The sequence below is a fragment of the Hordeum vulgare genome, chromosome 5H (assembly GCF_904849725.1).
Source record: "Hordeum vulgare subsp. vulgare chromosome 5H, MorexV3_pseudomolecules_assembly, whole genome shotgun sequence".
NCBI classification, from domain to species: domain Eukaryota; kingdom Viridiplantae; phylum Streptophyta; class Magnoliopsida; order Poales; family Poaceae; genus Hordeum; species Hordeum vulgare.
The window spans coordinates 315,823,218-315,836,594 of record NC_058522.1 but is presented as its reverse complement, the minus strand read 5'-3'; positions in this window follow the sequence as shown (position 1 = coordinate 315,836,594).

The following is a 13,377-nucleotide window of genomic DNA, read 5'->3' as shown; positions in this document are numbered from 1 at the left end:
TTAGCAACAAACACTTTGCCCTCGGATTTGAGATAGAAGGTGTACCCAACTGTCTCTTTTGGGTAACCTATGAAGATGCACTTTTCCGCTTTGGGTTCCAGCTTTTCAGGCTGAAGCTTTTTGACATAAGCATCACATCCCCAAACTTTAAGAAACGACAACTTTGGCCTTTTGCCATACCATAGTTCGTATGGTGTCGTCTCAACGGATTTTGATGGTGCCCTATTTAAAGTGAATGCAGTTGTGTCTAATGCATAACCCCAAAACGATAACGACAAATCGGTAAGAGACATCATAGATCGCACCATCTCTAATAAAGTACGATTACGACGTTCGGACACACCATTACGCTGTGGTGTTCCAGGCGGTGTCAACTGTGAAACAATTCCACATTGTCTTAAGTGAGCACCAAACTCGAAACTCAGATATTCACCCCACGATCAGACCGTAAGAACTTGATCTTCTTGTTACGATGATTTTCAACTTCACTCTGAAATTGCTTGAACTTTTCAAATGTTTCAGACTTGTGCTTCATTAAGTAGACATAACCATATCTACTCAAATCGTCAGTGAAGGTGAGAAAATAACGATATCCGCCGCGTGCCTCCACGCTCATCGGACCGCACACATCGGTATGTATGATTTCCAACAAGTCACTGGCACGCTCCATTGTTGTGGAGAACGGAGTTTTAGTCATCTTGCCCATGAGGCATGGTTTGCACGTGTCAACTGAATCAAAGTCAAGTGACTCCAAAAGTCCATCGGTATGGAGTTTCTTCATGCGCTTTACACCAATATGACCTAAGTGTCAGTGCCACAAAAACATGGCGCTATCATTGTTAACTCTAACTCTTTTGGTCTCAATGTTATGTATATGTGTATTATCACTATCAAGATTCAATATGAACAATCCTCTCACATTGGGTGCATGACCATAAAAGATGTTACTCATAGAAATAGAACAACCATTATTCTCTGACTTAAAAGAGTAACCGTCTCGCAATAAACAAGATCCAGATATAATGTTCAAGCTCAACGCAGACACTAAATAACAATTATTCAAGTTCATAACTAATCCTGATGGTAACTGAAGTGAAACTGTGCCAACGGCGATTGCATCAACCTTGGAACCATTTCCTACGCGCATCGTCACTTCATCTTTTGCCAGCCTTCGCCTATTCCGCAGTTCCTATTTCGAGTTGCAAATATGAGCAACAAAACCGGTATCGAATACCCAGGCACTACTACGAGAGACGGTTAAGTACACATCAATAACATGTATATCAAATATACCTGATTTTTCTTTGGCCACCTTCTTATCAGCCAGATACTTGGGGCAGTTGCGCTTCGAGTGACCCATACCCTTGCAATAGTAGCACTCTGTTTCATGCTTAGGTCCAGCTTTGGGTTTCTTCGTCGGATTGGCAACAGGCTTGCCGCTCTTCTTTGAATTACCCTTCTTCCCTTTGCCGTTTCTCTTGAAACTAGTGCTCTTATTCACCATCAACACTTGATGCTCTTTACGGAGTTCAGACTCTGCGACTTTCAGCATCGCAAACAACTCGCCGGGTGACTTGTTCATCCCTTGCATGTTGTAGTTCAACACAAAGCCCTTATAGCTTGGCAGCAGTGATTGAAGAATTCTGTTAGTGATAGCCTCTTGCAGGAGTTCAATCCCCAGCTCAGCTAGACGGTTTGAGTACCCAGACATTTTGAGCACATGTTCACTGACAGACGAATTCTCCTCCATCTTGCAAGCATAGAATTTATCGGAGGTCTCATACCTCTCGATCCGGGCGTTCTTCTGAAAGATAAACTTCAACTCCTGGAACATCTCATATGCTCCATGACGCTCAAAGCGACGTTGAAGTCCCGGCTCTAAGCCATACAAGACTGCATGTTGAACTACTGAGTAGTCCTCCTTACGTGTTAACCAAGCGTTCTTAACATCTTGGTCAGCCGTAGCGGGTGGTTCATCTCCTAGCGCAACATTAAGGACATAATCCTTCTTCCTAGCTTGTAGGATCAGCTTAAGATTACGAGCCCAGTCTACAAAGTTGCTTCCATCATCTTTCAACTTAGCTTTCTCTAGGAACGTATTAAAATTCAGGGTGACTGTCGCGTGAGCCATGATCTACAACACAAATATATTCAAAGTGGACTTAGACTATGTTCAAGATAATTAGAGTTTAACTTAATCAAATTATTTGCTAAACTCCCACTCAAAAATACATCTCTCTAGTCATTTGAGTGGTTCATGACCCACTTACACTAGCTCAAGTCCGATCATCACGTGAGTTGAGTATAGTTTCAGTGGTAAGCATCCCTATGCTAATCATATCAACTATATGATTCATGATCGACCTTTCGGTCTCATGTGTTCCGAGGCCATGTATGCACATGCTAGGCTCATCAAGCATAACCTGAGTGTTCTGCGTGTGCAACTGTTTTGCACCCGTTGTATGTGAACGTTGAGTCTATCACACCCGATCATCACGTGGTGTCTCGAAACGACGAACTGTAGCAACGGTGCACAGTCGAGGAGAACACAATTTCGTCTTGAAATTTTAGTGAGAGATCACCTCATAATGATACCGTCGTTCTAAGCAAAATAACGTGCATAAAAGGATTAACATCACATGCAATTCATAAGTGACATGATATGGCCATCATCTTGTGCTCCTTGATCTCCATCACCAAAGCACATACACGATCTTCTTGTCACCGGCGCCACACCATGATCTCCATCAACGTGTCGCCATCGGGGTTGTCGTGCTACTCATGCTATTACTACTAAAGCTACATCCTAGCAAAATAGTAAACGCATCTGCAAGCACAAACGTTAGTTTAAAGACAACCCTATGGCTCATGCCGGTTGCCGTACCATCGACGTGCAAGTCGATATTATCTATTACAACATGATCATCTCATACATCCAATATATTACATCACATCGTTGGCCATATCACATCATAAGCATACCCTGCAAAAACAAGTTAGACGTCCTCTAATTTGTTGTTGCATGTTTTACGTGGTGACCATGGGTATCTAGTAGGATCGCATCTTACTTACGCAAACACCACAACGGAGATATATGAATTGCTATTTAACCTTATCCAAGGACCTCCTCGGTCAAATCCGATTGAACTAAAGTTGGAGAAACCGACACTCGCAGGTCATCTTTGAGCAATGGAGTTACTCGTAGCGATGAAACCAGTCTCTCGTAAGCGTACGAGTAATGTCGGTCTGAGCCGCTTCGATCCAACAATACCGTGGGATCAAGAAAAGACTAAGGAGGGCAGCAAAACACACATCACCGCCCACAAAAACTTTTGTGTTCTACTCGAGAAAACATCTACGCATGAACCTAGCTCATGATGCCACTGTTGGGGAACATCGCATGGGAAACAAAAAATTTCCTACGCGCACGAAGACCTATCATGGTGATGTCCATCTACGAGAGGGAATTTCCGATCTACATACCCTTGTAGATCGCACACCAGAAGCATTAAGAAACGCGGTTGATGTAGTGGAACGTCCTCACGTCCCTCGATCCGCCCCGCGAACCGTCCCAAGAACCGTCCCGCGATCCGGCCGACGATCTAGTGCCGAACGGACGGCACCTCCGCGTTCAGCACACGTACAGCTCGACGATGATCTCGGCCTTCTTGATCCAGCAAGAGAGACTGAGAGGTAGATGAGTTCTCCGGCAGCGTGACGGCGCTCCGTAGGTTGGTGGTGATCTAATCTCAGAAGGGCTCCGCCCGAGCTCCACAGAAACGCGATCTAGAGGTAAAACCGTGGAGGTATGTGGTCGGGCTGCCGTGGCAAAAGTCGTCTCAAATCAGCCCTAATAGCTCCATATATATAGGAGGAGGGGAGGGGAGGCTTGCCTTGAGGCTCAAGGAGCCCCAAGGGCTGCGCCACCAAGGGAGGAGGAGTCCTCCTCCAATCCAAGTCCAACTAGGATTGGAAGGTGGAGTCCTTCTCTTCTTTCCCACCTCCCTTTTTTTTCTTTTCTCTTTGATCTTCTATCTATGTCCCATAGGGCCTTCTTGGGCTGTCCCACCAGCCCACCAAGGGCTGGTGCGCCACCCCCAAGGACTATGAGCTTCCCCGCGGTGGGGTGCCCCCCCCCCCCCCCCCCCCCGTGAACACCCGGAACCCATTCGTCATTCCCGGTACATTCCCGGTAACTCCGAAAACCTTCCGGTAATCAAATGAGGTCATCCTATATATCAATCTTCGTTTCCGGACCATTCTGGAAACCCTTGTGAAGTCCGTGATCTCATCCGGGACTCCGAACAACATTCGGTAACCAACCATATAACTCAAATACGCATAAAACAACGTCGAACCTTAAGTGTGCAGACCGTGCGGGTTCGAGAACTATGTAGACATGACCCGAGTGACTCCTAGGTCAATATCCAATAGCGGGACCTGGATGCCCATATTGGATCCCACATATTCTACGAAGATCTTATCGTTTGAACCTCAGTGCCAGGGATTCATATAATCCCGTATGTTATTCCCTTTGTCTTTCGGTATGTTACTTGCCCGAGATTCGATCGTCAGTATCCGCATACCTATTTCAATCTCGTTTTACCGGCAAGTCTCTTTACTCGTTCCGTAATACAAGATCCCGCAACTTACACTAAGTTACATTGCTTGCAAGGCTTGTGTGTGATGTTGTATTACCGAGTGGGCCCCAAGATACCTCTCCGTCATACGGAGTGACAAATCCCAGTCTCGATCCATACTAACTCAACGAACACCTTCGGAGATACCTGTAGAGCATCTTTATAGTCACCCAGTTACGTTGCGACGTTTGATACACACAAAGCATTCCTCCGGTGTCAGTGAGTTATATGATCTCATGGTCATAGGAACAAATACTTTACACGCAGAAAACAGTAGCAACAAAATGACACGATCTACATGCTACCTCTATTAGTTTGGGTCTAGTCCATCACGTGATTCTCCTAATGACGTGATCCAGTTATCAAGCAACAACACCTTGTACATAGTCAGAAGACCCTGACTATCTTTGATCAACTGGCTAGCCAACTAGAGGTTTGCTAGGGATAGTGTTTTGTCTATGCATCCACACATGTATATAAGTCTTCATTCAATACAATTATAGCATGGATAATAAACGGTTATCTTGATACAGGAATTATAATAATAATATATTTATTATTGCCTCTAGGGCATAATTCCAATACTCTATTAGCTAGCGTAATAGTGACATCAATGGGTTCTAACTCAGCAGGTGCAATCTCATCTTTGATTTCATCATATAGGGACCGGGTTATTGCACTAACACTAGCACCCATATCACATAAACCATGATAACAGTGATCTCCTATCTTGACAGAAACAACGGGCAGGCCAACTACAGGTCCGTATTTATCTTTCGCGTGAGGTTTAGCAATTCTAGCGGAGTCCTCACATAATTTGATAACATGCCCGTCTATGTCTTCGGCTAAGAGATCTTTGATAATAGCAACACTAGGTTAAACTCTAATTTCCTCAGGGGGTGCAAGTGGTCTAATGTAACCCCTACGTATCACAGTTGGAGCTTTAGAATAATCCTTTTTCCTAGCAGGGTAAGGTGGTTTCTCAGTGTAGGCACAAGGAACAATAGGATCATTATAGGCAATGACTTTCTCTTCAACTAGATTAGGTTTAACTATGTTGATTTCTATAGGAGGATGATACTTATTCCACTTCTCTTTGGGAAGATAAATATGAGAAGCAAAAGATTCACATAGAAAAGCTACTATCTCAGAGTCAAGTCCATACTTAGTGCTAAAATCTCTAGAAGTGTTTGTTTCAACAAAAGATTTAACGCATGCAAACTTGAAATTCATACCTGACTCCTTACCTTCTTCAAGCTCCCAATCTTCAGAGTTACGTTTGATTCTTTCCAATAAATTCCACTTGTGGTCAATATCCTTCTTCATAAAAGAACCGGTATAAGAAGTGTCAAGCATGGTACGATCTTCACGAGAAAGCCGAGCATAAAAGTTTTGAGTGATAATTTCTCTCGAGAGCTCATGATTGGGGCATGATATAGCATTGATTTAAGCCTCCCCAAGCTTGAGCTATGCTTTCCCTGTCACGAGGCTAAAAGTTATAAATATAATTCCAATCACAATGTACTAAATGCATAGGATAAAACTTTTGATGAAATTCCAATTTCAACCGATTGTAGTCCCATGATCCAGTTGTCGGGACCCCGATCCTAAGCCATAGGAATCTAGCCTGTAACCCACCGCATCCCTTTGTGGTCTCACGCACGGTTAACTCCACGGCTGCAGCCTTACCTTAGCCGGGACCGTTTGCATCTTTTGACTCACGTATGCGATAGTATCACTAGCAATCCAATGTCAAAGAACCCGGATCGACATGTCTAGTCATAAACCAAAGTGGCAGTACCGCACAAGGACAGGCATACATGACCCAACAAAGCAGGTGTCGGTCACCGGTGAATGTAGACGAGTCGTAGCAAGCTACAAGGACTCCATTACATCGTGTGACATTTCCCCAAAGGGGACAGACACAGCAGCTAAGAAGGACACATGCCGGTCAACCAATGTGTCCGGAGCAGTAGCGAACTACCAAGGCTCGTTGGACCACAAAGGGGCATTTCCTTGTAAGGAGTTCTACTAAAGTTCACGACTAGGTAATCGAACCCCATACATATCAAGTACGACACACGTACGCATGGCATACCGATATGTATAGATACATCGATGGCATCACAACATAACCATAAACATACAAGCTTTATTTAAGAGGCTCGGAAGAGCCACACACATAATATTACACATTAAGGGTCTCACGACCCATAATAGCAGTCATACAATACCAGCCAGCGGAAGAGTTATAAACTGTCTGGGTACAGACAGTGCAGCTAGAAGGCACATGGCCTGACTATACTACAGAGCCGACGTTGGGCCAGATCGTAGCTGGGACACCAGCTACTCGTCGTCGTCGATGTCTACAAAGAACCCTCCATTAGGGTCATTAGCAACCTCTGCAACATTTATTAAGCAAACATGAGTACGAAGGTACTCAGCAAGACTTTAGGAGATCTAACTACTCATGCAAGGTATCAAAAGGTATTGTGGGGTTTCAGGCGGAAAGCCAGCATTTGACTCGTGGCTAGACCACTTGCACTTTGAAAATAGTTTTGACAACTTGATTTCTCGCACACGAGTCCACTAACACCACAACAATACACTATCGTGGAATCATTCCGTCTCCATACGGAAATGCCGTCCACGACACTCACGCTTATCTTGACAATTTTATGAGTAGCCATTGAAGATATCTATGAACAACATATGTCTCCAAGTAGTCCATATCCGCGGACGCGGCTATTCGAATAGATCATAACCCTGCAGGGGTGTACCTCGTCACACACGCTCTCGCCACTTATCGCCATGTGCACGTCATGCACCTCGGCAACCTTCAAGCGGAAGCCCAGCGAGGGAGCCGGCCACGACCGTTAACCACACTAGTACCTAGTCCAGGTTTATCGCCTATCTGAGAGTAACCCGTACGGAAGTCCGGCCGAGGATTCCGCCACGGCCTCAAACGATGTGCGCAGGGTTCCCAAGCCCACCATCCGGGTGCCACTTGGTACACCGTGCCACTGCCTACCGCATCACGGTCCACCTCTCAGGTCAGCACCATGCACGACCTCCAGCATTACTGTAAACACCAGAAACTACTTGCAACTCCAGGACCGAGTACTACGCGATTAATAGGCCGAGCGGGGTCATATTTCAGGGCCCAACATGTGGTAGTATCTAGTCTTGGATTACATACACGGAACTCAGTTCCTAAGGACGATTCCAATGAAACAACCCGCCATGTACTCCTACACAGCCTTTCACCGGTACCTTTACCAAATCAAGTTCAACACACAACCTTTGCTCACCGAACACATTCCACATTTCTGTTCATCTCCCAGATGACGGACCATACACAACTCTAAGCATAGCATGCATAGCAGGATAAGGCACATCATAGCTCAAGCAACTACCAGGTATGCTAGGTTGCAAGGTTCGGCTATTTACTGTGACAAGGTTAAGTCATGCAAAGGAAGTGGGTCCAACTATCGTGGCAAAAGCAGTTGAAGCATTTGATCCTAATGCAATAAATAGGTGCAGGAGCAAGAACATAGGAGTTATCGGGATGATCAAAAGGGTTGCTTGCCTTGTTGCTCAGAGGAGGAACGATATCCGTCAGACGGATATTCGGTGGAATCCGGGGGTGCGGAGCCTACCGAAATGGATGGCAACATTCAATAACAATCATATGCAATAAAAATGATGCATGAGCATGGCATGAGAATGCAAAGTGATAAGTTATTATAATCAAGATGTTTTAGGTTTCGAGTTGATTTGAATCACATTCGAATAGTAATTCAAACGGGTATTCTCGGATATCGGTTTAATTGATTCGACCTGATGCTCAGATCAACCTAATGTTAACATGCATGAAATGTCATGTTATGGTACTGATTTGTAATTAGGGCAGTGTGTGATCATTGCAAATATAATGAAATTTGAATATTTTTGCAAATTCCATTTATAAAGTGATTAAAAGAATTGAATTATTCCTTATTTCACAATTTAGGGTTCTGTAACTTTTTCAAACATAGTTGAAAATAGCATAATCAGAATCCTTGAATTTTTCTGATACTTTTTCATATATAATTTATTTTCATTGGAGTTACAGATTAATTTCTATGATTTTTGCAATTTTTAGCAATTTCCTGAATTAGTTTTAAACTGGAAATTCCATTTATTGCATCAGGCTGACGTCAGCAGGTCAGCCGACCTGTTCAGGTCAAACCTGACAGGGGGGCCCCACTGGTCAGCCTCTCTGGGACTAATCCCGCGCTGACCAGCCCTAACTAGGGTTTGACTTGGCCTTGGGCCCACTTGTCAGCGAGTGATTAAGTCACTAATCGGCTGGGTTAGCTTGCCACGTCGACCTCCACCGGCGGCGAGGTCATCCTCGCCGGGGGGGAGCCTCCGGCGACTACCAGCATGGCGGAGGGGCTCGGAAACGGCACACAGGGGGCCAAATGCTGCGCGGAGAGCACCAGAGGAACGACACGTCTCCCGCAGCTTCATTTCTGCGCCTAGCCGGGGCTGATCTGGCCGGAGATGACGTCGACGACGAGCTTGGCGGCGGCCAAGGCTCGGTCGTCAACGGGGTCTTTGAATCAGAGGGATCTACGCTTGGTTCTTAGCTGCTACGGCATCTACGCGTCGTCCTGGAGCTGTTGGTGTCCTCGGAAGGACGAGCTGGACATCGGAGGGCTACCGGCGACGAGCGGCAGCGGCGGTCCTCGTCGGGCTCCGGTGAAACTAGGGCTAGAGGAGGGGATCGACGGGGAAAACTTAGGGGAAACGACCGCATGCTCACAGGGAGTGCAGAGCAGAGCTTAGACGGCTCGGGGAAGGCCTGGGGGCGACGAATCGACGGGAGAAGTCCGGTGGCCGGAGGAGGAAGACGACGGCGTTGCGGGCGTTGCAGGGCTCGAGGAGGCTTCGGCTTCTGCAGAGACGACCAGGGCGACGAGGCGGAGCTAATGGCGTGCTCTGGGAGGGGATCCTATGGCCAGGGGCACGAGCAGCTCGAGCTCGAGCTCGGCTCTAATGGCGGCAGCAGGGAAAAGGAGGGGATCCGGGAGGAGGGGAAGAACCGAGGCGGGGAATGGATAGGGGAAGCTCTGGGGAGCTTATCCCCGTCGTCGGAAGCGCGAACCGGCGGCCAGGCAGGCACGCAGGTGCGTGGCCGCGCCGGAGGAGGCGGCGGCCACCTCCTGCTGCCTACTGGCGCGAGGGAGGGGACGAGCGGGGAGATGGGCCGGGCCAGGCTTGGGCGACACGTAAGTCTTTTTCCATTTCCTGTGTTTTTGTTTTTCTGTTTTGCTAATTATTGTATTGCTAATTAATTCAGCTCCAAAACAAAAAGTAAAAACTATTTTAGACCTCCTGAAATATTTGTTATAATATCCCCACTCATTTCCAAGGTTTTCAACATTTTTGGAAAATTAGAGTTTCTGATTTCAATTTTTTAAATTTGAAACCAGTAGCTTTTGCATTTATTTAAAATGCTTAAAGTGTCAAGAAAATAGTTTTCTCCAATGCTCATTTGCTTTCATGATTTATCAGAAAGTTTGAACATTTCTTGAGGCCATTTTGGGTTCATTGATTTTGAACTAGTTGAAATTTCCTTTAGTTGAAATGGGGGCTAGGGTTTTGAGTTTTTCCCTTTGCCACTTTGTTGTTTTTGTTGAAACTTCTTAGATGCAAATGCAAAGAAGACATGAGCACAATGCTATCTTGCTTAAGGGTTAGGGATGTGACAACTCACCCCCACTCAAAAGAATCTCGTCCCGAGATTTAGAAGTCGTCGGGAATAACGCAGGATACTCAAGTCGGAGACGATCCTCTCTTTCCCAAGTTGCCTCCTTTTCAGAATGATTTGACCATTGAACTTTAAGAAACTTGAGGTTTCGACGTCGAGTGGTACGCTCAGCTTGATCAAGAATATGCACGGGGTATTCTCGGTAAGAAAGGTTATCTTGTAGGTCAAGCGTTTCGTGGTCCACTTCACGGATAGGATCCGAAAACCAATGCCTGAGTTGCGAGACGTGGAAAACATCATGAACCTTGGAAAGATGCGGAGGAAGTTCCAACTGGTAGGCAACTTCTCCTCGTTTGGCAAGAATGCGAAAAGGACCAATGTAACGAGGAGCCAATTTGCCCTTGATACCGAATCGATGGGTACCCTTCAAAGGTGTAACCCGAAGGTAAGCCTTCTCGTCAACTTCAAAGGTCACAGCCTTATGATGACGATCATATTGGCTCTTTTGACGAGACTGAGCTGTTTTCAACTTTTCACGAATAATGCGAACCTGCTCTTCTGCATCCTGGATCATATCCGGGCCAAAGAGTTGCCTCTCTCCGGTTTCTGACCAATTAAGAGGGGTTCGACACCTTCGTCCATAGAGAACTTCAAAAGGGGCTTTGCCCAAGCTTGATTGATAACTATTGTTATAAGCGAATTCAGCGAATGGAAGGCACTTCTCCCAATTCATACCGAACGAAATAACACAAGCTCGGAGCATATCTTCTAGGATTTGATTCACTCTTTCTACTTGACCACTTGATTGAGGATGGAAAGCAGTGCTAAAAGATAAGTGAGTCCCCATGGCATTCTGAAAACTTTCCCAGAAGCGAGAAGTAAAGATACTTCCACGGTCCGAGTTAATTTCCAGGGGAACACCATGAAGAGACACTATTTGAGAGATATATAACTCTGCTAGCTGGCTAGCTGTTATTCTCTCACGAACAGGAAGAAAATGAGCCACTTTGGAAAGACGGTCAATGACCACAAAGATAGCATTATTTCCTTTCTTGGTCTTGGGAAATCCGGTAATGAAATCCATGCTAACTTTATCCCATTTCCATTCAGGAATAGCTAAAGGTTGAAGGGTGCCAGCAGGCCTTTGATGTTCTGCCTTAACTCGACGACAAACGTCGCAGTTAGCCACGAACTCAGCAATTTCTCTCTTCATCCTAGTCCACCAGAACCTCTGGCGTAGGTCCTGATACATCTTAGTACTACCGGGATGAATGGTGAGAGGAGAATCATGAGCCTCCTTAAGGATTAACTGCCTTAGATGTGGGTTCTTAGGAACCACTAAACGATTCTGGAAGAACACAACACCTTGATCATTCATGGAAAATTCTTTAGCGTTTCCGCTAAAAATATGCTCCTTGATCCGTGATATACCCTTGTCATGCTTTTGGCCAGTTATAATTTGATCCTTAAGAGTAGGCTTCGCCACCAGGGTGGAAAGGAATCCTTGAGGAACAATATGAAGATTCAACTTCCGAAAGTCATCATGGAGAAGTGGTTGACCTTGTTGTAGCATCAAATTGTTACAATAAGATTTACGACTTAGTGCATCGGCCATAACATTGGCCTTCCCCGGGGTGTAAGTTATCCCTAAGTCGTAATCCGAGATCAACTCAACCCACCGTCTTTTCCTGAGATTCAAATCCGGCTGGGTGAAGATATATTTCAGACTTTGGTGATCAGTGAATATTTCGCAACGATTACCCAAAAGGTAATGTCGCCAGGTTTTTAGTGCATGGACCACAGCTGCAAGCTCAAGGTCATGTGTGGGATAATTATCCTCATGTGGACGCAACTGTCGAGATGCGTATGCGATCACATGACGATCTTGCATGAGAATGCAACCTAATCCTTTTCGCGAGGCGTCGCAATAGATAACAAAGTCCTTAGAAAAATCTGGTGGTAGCAACACAGGTGCGGAAGTCAGGCGTCTTTTCAGTTCCTGAAAACTATGCTCACACTGTGGTGTCCACTCGAACTTTTTATCCTTCTTGAGGAGTTCAGTCAGAGGCTTTGCAACCTTGGAGAAATTCTCGACGAAGCGGCGGCAATAGCTCGCTAGACCAAGAAAACTCCTAACTTGCTTAACCGATTCAGGTTGAGTCCAATCAAGGACAGCTTGAACTCTCTCGGGATTGACAGCAATACCCTTACCAGAGATTACGTGGCCTAGATAGGTCACTTCTGGTAACCAGAATTCACCATTTTGAAAATTTGGCATAAAGGCGATGCTCTCGAAGTTTCATCAATACCAGCCTTAGATGCTCGGCATGTTCTTGTTCATTCTTTGAGTAGATAAGAATATCATCGAGGTATACTACGACGAATTTATCCAAATACTCCATAAAGATTGAGTTCATCAGCCGAGAGAAGGTGGCTGGGGCATTGGTTAAACCGAAGGACATAACGGTGTACTCATATTGGCCATAACGAGTAACAAAAGTCGTTTTTGGAATGTCCCCGTTCTTAATCTTGATTTGATGGTATCCCAACCTCAAATCCATTTTGGAGAAGACTGAGGATCCAGCGAGCTGATCGTACAGATCGTTGATCCTGGGAAGCGGATACTTGTTCTTTATGGTGACCAGGTTAACTGGTCGGTAATCTACAACCATCCGATCCGTTCCGTCTTTCTTCTTGACGAAGAGGACGGGACAAGCCCAAGGAGAAGAGCTAGGACGAATGAAACCCTTGCTCAAGGCCTCATCTAATTGCTTCTTAAGTTCGGCTAGCTCTAGGGGTGCCATCTTATAAGGTCTTCTGGCTATTGGGACAGTTCTCGGAACAAGATCTATCACAAACTCTACATCTCTGTCAGGTGGAATTCCTGGCAGTTCCTCTGGAAAAACATCCGGGAAGTCACGGACTACCGGAATGTCTTCAAGTTCCGGAAGAGGGTTGGAATTTCGGGAATAGAGTTGG